A 6,787-nucleotide genomic window follows, 5' to 3' on the forward strand; every position below is an offset into this window, starting at 1 on the left:
TTTTAGGTTTCAAATTTTGTGTTCTGTCTGGTATACAGAGACATTCGCATTATGAATAGAGTTAGCTTCCGGGTCTGATGTGAAGGGGAGTGAAAGATGGTGGATCAGGCTTATGGTGAGGCATGGTTGACATCAATGGTCAAGGTGAGGAGTCAGGTCCACGAGCCAGGCCTAGGGTTAGGGTTAGGTGTTTGAATAGCTGTGGGGGCAGGGTTTTGGTACGTTTAGACTGAGGGTCCTTACCCAAGGTTAGGGTAACTGTCCGATTCAGATGCAGGATTACAGTGAGGCAGAGGTGACATACGTGGTGATGGTGGAGGGTCAGGCCACATGTATGTGCTAGGATAAGATTTAGGTAAATTTTAAAGTGTATGCAGTGGATAAGGTTATGTTTACATTTAAGATCCTACTCTGACGTGTGGGCAAACGCCAGTTTGGACATCATCATTAAGTTATGGCATCGGTGACATCAATGCTGACAGTGAGCATTCAGCTTAAGGAACCTGAGCTAGGGTTAGGGTTTTCTGTAAAGAAAGGTCCATGCATAAAATATGGTTATGGGCAGAATAAGGGTGCAATTCTGATGTGAGGGCGAGTGTGAGATCGAGTCAGAGGATTAAGGGAGTCATAGTTGATAGCAACGGTGAAGGTGAAGTATCTGGTTCAAGGGTTATCTGTAAGAGAAAATCTAAGCAGAAGGGATAGGGTTATGTGTTCGATAAGGTGTACCGGTGACATAGGGTTGCAGTTAGAATTCGGATCTGCCTCTGATGTGAGGGTGAGTGCAAGAATAAGTTTAAGATTTAAGGTGAAGTGAGGGTGACATCAATGATGAAGGTGAAGTGTCAGATCCTGGCACCAGGGATAGGGTTAGCATTAGTGGTAAGGTAAGGAGTATGCGGAAGATTAAGTGACAGTTAGAGTTCTGATCCGACTCTTACATGAGGGCAGTGGCGAGAACGAGCTTCAGTATTATGGGGAGGAATGACAGACGTCGATGCTGATGGTGGCAGTTCAGTGAAAGTGGCCTGGGATAGGGTTAGGGTTATCTGTAAGAGAAAATCTATGCGGAAGAGACAGTTACCGAGAAAATTAGGATTCTATTCTGATGTGAGTGCGAGTGTGAGATTCTATCTCAGTGTTAAGATGTGTCGTAGTTGACATCAATGTTGCAGATGAAGAATCTTGTGCAGGGCTTGGCGCTAGGGTTAGGGTAAGGTGTTCAGTAAGATTTAGAGGAATATGGAGTTACATTGAGAATTCGCATCTGACACTCATGTGAGGGTTAGGGCCACCTTGAGCTTCAGGCTTATGGTGCGGCATGACAGACGGTGAAGCTGAACGTGTTGGTTCATGTAAAGTGCCCAGGGAAAGAGTAACTTTATTGTGTTCTGTAAGGTGTAAAGGACCGATAGGTTTATAGAAAGGTTGCGGGTTTGTCTCTGATGGGAGGGGAAGTGCGGTATTGAGGTTAAGGATTACGATGAAGCGCGGGTGATGCCAATGGTTACGGTAAAGGGTCAGGTCGAAGAGTTATGGCTAGGGTTAGAATTACTGGTTTGGGCTGTTGTACAGCAAGGATAAGTTAATTATTTGGGTTAGGTTCTTGCTCTGATTTGAGTTCGAGTGTGAAATTGCTTGTCCATATTGAGTACATCCCTGGGTGTCTCTGATGCTGCCGCTTTGCGTAGAGGTGCAGGCATCAGTTTCAGGGCTAAAAGTTTTTTGTTCTCTCTGGTATACAGAGACATTCGCATTATGGATAGAGTTAGCTTCTGGTTCTGATATGATGGGGAGCGCAAGATGGTGGATCAGTTTTATGGTGAGGCATGGTTGACGTCAATGGTCAAGGTGAGGTGTCAGGACCACAAGCCAGTGCTGGGGTTATGGTTAGGCTTTTGGAAAGCTCTAGCGGCAGGGTATTGATACGTTTAGACTGAGGGTCCTTCTCCAAGTTTAGCGCAACTGTCCAATTCAGTCGCAGGATTACAGTGAGGCAAGGGTGACATCCATGGTGATGGTGGAGGCTCAGGCCACACTTATGTGCTAGGGTTAGGGTTAGGTAATTGTTAAAGTGTATGTGGTGGGTGGGGTTATCTTTAGGTTTAGGCCCCGACGTTGACGTGTGAGCGAAGGGCAGTTTGATCTTAATCATTAAGGTATGGAATCGGTGACATCAATGCTGTCGGAGAACATTCATGTTAAGGAACCTTGGGTAGGGTTTGGGTTTTCTGTAAGGAAATGTCTATGCAGAAAATATGGATATGGACAGAATTAGGGTGCAATTCTGATGTGACTGCGAGTGTGAGTTCGAGTCAGAGGATGAAGAGTGTCATAGTTTAGAGCAACGGTGAAGGTGACGAATCTGGATCAAGGGTCACATCTAGGGTTAGGGTTATGTGTTCGATAAGGTGTATGGGTGAGATAGGGTTGCAGTTAGAATTCGGATACACCTCTGCTGTGAGGGTGAGTGCCAGTATAAGTTTAAGGTTTAAGGTGAGGTGAGGGTGACTTCAATGATGAAGGTGAAGTGTCAGATCCTGGCACCAGGGATAGGGTTAGCATTAGTTGTCAGGTAAGGAGTAAGCAGAAGATTGAGTGACAGTTAGAGTTCTGATCCGACTCAGACATGAGGTCAGTGGCCAGAAAGAGCTTCAGGATTATGGGGAGGAATGACATACATCGAAACTGATGGTGGCATTTCAGAGAAAGGGGCCTGGGATACGGTTAGGGTTATCTGTAAGAGAAAATCTATACAGAAGAGACGGTTACTGAGAGAATGAGGGTTCTCTTCAGATGTGAGTGCCGTGTGAGATTCAAACTCCAAATTAAGATGTGTCATAGTTGACATCATTGTTGCAGATGAAGAATCTACTCCAGGGCTTGACGCAAGGGTGAGGGGTAGGTGTTCAGTAAGATTTACAGGAATATGGAGTTACATTTAGAGTTCGCAACTGACCCTGTCGTGAGGTCGAGGGACACCTCGAGCTTCTGGCTTATGGTGTTGCATGACAGATGTTGAAGCTGATGGTGTCGGTTCAGTTAAAGTTCCAAGGGCTAGAGTAAGTTTATTGTGTTCTGTAAGGTGTACAGGAAGGATAGGGTTATGGAAAGATTTCGGGTTTGTCTCTGATGGGAGGACAAGTGCGGGATTGAAGTTAAGGGTTACGATGAAGCGCGGGTGATGCAAATGTTTACAGTGAAGGTGCAGGTCCAAGAGTCATGGCTAGGGTTAGAATTACTCGTTTGGGCAGTTATACAGAAAATATAGGTTAATTATTAGGGTTAGGGTCTAGCTCTGATGTGAGTGTGAGTGTGAAATTGCGTTTCCGTGTTGAGGAGATGCCTGGGTGTCTCTGATGTTGACACACTGGGAATAGGTCCACACATCAGATTTAGGGTTAAAATTTTGTGTTCTCTCTGGTATACGTAAACTTTCGCTTTATGGATAGAGTTGGCTTCTGTGTCTGATGTTACGGGGAGCGCAAGATGGTGGATCGCGTTTATGGTGAGGCATGGTTGACATCAATGGTCAAGGTGAGGTGTCAGGACCACGAGCCAGGCCTAGGTGAAGCTTAGGTTTTTGGAAAGCTGTAGGGGCAGGGTATTGGTACGTTTGGACTGAGGGTGTTTCTCCCAGGATAGGGCTACTGTCCAATTCAGTCGCAGGATTACAGTGAGGCAAGTGTGACATCCATGGTGATTGTGGAAGTTCAGGCCACAGGTATGTGCTAGGGCTGCTTCAGGTAATTGTTAAAGTGTATGCCGTGAATGGGGTTATGTTTAGATTTAGGATTCTACTCTGACTTGTGGGCAAAGGCCAGTTTGCACTTCATCATTAAGGTATGGCATCATTGACATCAATGCTGATGGACAGCATTCAGTTTAAGGAACCTGGGCTAGGGTTATTGTTTTCTGTAAGGAAAGGTCTATGGAGAAAATATGGTTATGGAGAGAATTAGGGTGCAATTCTGATGTGAGGGCGAGTGTGAGATCGATTCAGTGGAATAAGGGAGTCATAGTTGATAGCAACGGTGAAGGTGAAGAATCTGGTTCAAGGGTCAGATCTAGGGTTAGGGATATGTGTTCGATAAGGAGTACGGGTGAGATAGGTTTGCAGTTCGAATTCGGATCCAGCTGTGATGTGAGCTTGCGTGCAAGAATAAGTTTAAAGTATAAGGTGAAGTGAGGGTGAGATCAATGATGAAGGTGAAGTGTCAGATCCTGGCACCTGGGATAGGGTTATCATTATTTGTAAGGTAAGGAGTATGCAGAAGATTGAGTGACAGTTAGAGTTCTGATCTGAGTCGGACAAGAAGGCAGTGGCCAGAAAAAGCTTCAGGATTATGGGGAGGAATGACATACATTGATGCTGATGGTGGTGGTTCCATGAAAGTTGCCTAGGATAAGGTTAGCGTTATCTGTAAGAGAAAATCTATGCGGAAGAATCGGTTTCCAAGAGAATTAAGGTTCTCTTCTTATGTGAGTGCGAGTGTGAGATTCAAGCTCCGAGTTAAGATGTGTCGTAGTTGATATCAATGTTGCAGGTGAAGAATGTACTCCAGGGCTTGACTCTTGTGATAGGTTTAGGTATTCAGTCAGATTTACAGGAATTTACAGGAGTTAAATTTAGAGTTCGCATCTGACCCTGACATGAGGGCGAGTGGCACCTTGAGATTTAGGCTTATGGTGCGGCATGACAGACGTTGAAGCTGATGGTGTTGCTTCAGGAAAAGTGCCCAGGTCTAGATTATGTTTATTGTGTTCTTTAAGGTGTACATGAAGGATAGCATTATGGAAAGATTCGAGTTTGTCTCTGATGTGAGGGCAAGTGCGGGATTGAGGTTAAGGATAGCGATGAAGCGCCGTGATGCCAACGTTTATGGCGAAGGGGCCGATCCATGAGACATGGCTGTGGTTAGATTAATGGTTTGGGCTGTTGTACAGAAAGGATAAGTTAATTATTAGGGTTAGGGTCTAGCTCTGATGTGAGTGCGAGTGTGAAATTGCGTTTCCGTGTTGAGGAGATCCCTGGGTGTCTCTGATGCTGACGCTTTGTGTGTAGGTCCAGGCACCAGTTTTAGGGTTAAAATTTTGTGTTCTCTCTGGTATACAGAGACATTCGCATTATGTATAGTGTTAGCTTCTGCGGCTGATGTGACGGGGAACGAAAGATGGTGGATCAGGTTTACGGTGCGGCATGATTGCTGTCAATGGTCACGGTGAGGTGTCAGGACCATTAGCCAGGGCTAGGTTTAGGGTTAGGTTTATGGAAAGCCGTAGTGGTAGGGGATTGGTACGTTTAGTCTGAGCATCCTTCTTCAAGGTTAGGGCAACTGTCCAATTCAGTTGCAGGATTACAGTGAGGTAAGGGTGACATCCATGGTGATGATGGAGGGTCATGCCACAGGTATGTGCTAGGGTTAGGGGTAGGTAATTGTTAAAGTGTATGCGGTGGATGGGGTTATGTTTAGGTTTAGGATCCTACTCTGACGTGTGGGCGAAGGCCAGTTTGGACTTCATCATTAAGGTATGGCATCGGTGACATCAATGCTGATGGTGAGCATTCAGGTTAAGGATCCTGGGCTAGGGTTAGAGTTTTTTGTAAGGAAAGGTCTATGCAGGTCTACGCAGAAAATATGGTTATGGACGGAATTAGGGTGCAATTGTGATGTCAGGGCGAGTGTGAGATCGAGTCAGAGGATTAAGGGAGTCATAGTTGATAGCAACGGTGAAAGTGAAGAAGCTGGTTCAAGGGTCATATCTAGGGTTATGGTTATGTCTTCGATAAGGAGTACGGGTGAGATAGGGTTGCAGTTAGAATTCGGATCCGCCTCTGATGTGAGGATGAGTGCAAGAACATGTTTAAAATTTAAGGTGAAGTGAGGGTGTCATCAATGATGATGGTGAAGTGTCAGATCCTGGCACCAGGGATAGGGTTAGCCTTAGTTGTAAGGTAAGGAGAATGTGAAAGATTGAGTGACAGTTAGAGTTCTGAACCGACTCTGAGATGAGTGCAGTGGCCAGAATGGACTTCAGTATTATGGAGAGGAATGACAGACGTCGATGCTGATGGTGGCGGTTCAGTGAAAGGGGCCTGGGATAGGGTTATGGTTATCTGTAAGAGAAAATCTAAGCAGAAGTGACAGTTACCGAGAGAATTAGGGTTCTCTTCTGATGTGAGTGCGAGTGCGACCCTCAAGATCAGTGTTAGGATGTGTCGTAATTGACATCAATGTTGCAGGTGAAGAATCTAGTCCGGGGCTTGGTGCTAGGGTTAGGGTTAGCTGTTCAGTAAGATTTACAGCAATATGGAGATACATTTAGAGGTCGCATCTGACCCTGACGTTAGGTCGATGGCCACCTTGAGCTTCAGGCTTATGGTGCGGCATGACAGATGTTGAAGGTGATGGTGTCGGTTCAGGTAATGTGCCCAAGGCTAGTGCAAGTGCATTGTGTTCTCTATGGTGTACAGGAACGATAGGGGAATGGAAAGATTTCAGGTTTGTCTCTGATGGGAGGGCAAGTGAGGGACTGAGTTGAAGGATTACGATAAAAGGCAGTTGATGCCAAAGGTTATGGTGAAGGGTCAGGTCCAAGAGTCATAGCTACGTTTAGAATTACTGGTTTGGGCAGTTGTACAGAAAGGATAAGAAAATTATTAATGTTTGGGCCTAGTTCTAGTATGAGTGAAAGTGTGAAATTGTGTTTCCGTGTTGAGGAGATCCCTGGGTATTTCTGACGCTGACGCTTTGCGTATAGGTCCAGGCATCAGTTTTAGGTTTCA

This window comes from Manis javanica, chromosome 14 (genome assembly GCF_040802235.1).
Source record: "Manis javanica isolate MJ-LG chromosome 14, MJ_LKY, whole genome shotgun sequence".
NCBI classification, from domain to species: domain Eukaryota; kingdom Metazoa; phylum Chordata; class Mammalia; order Pholidota; family Manidae; genus Manis; species Manis javanica.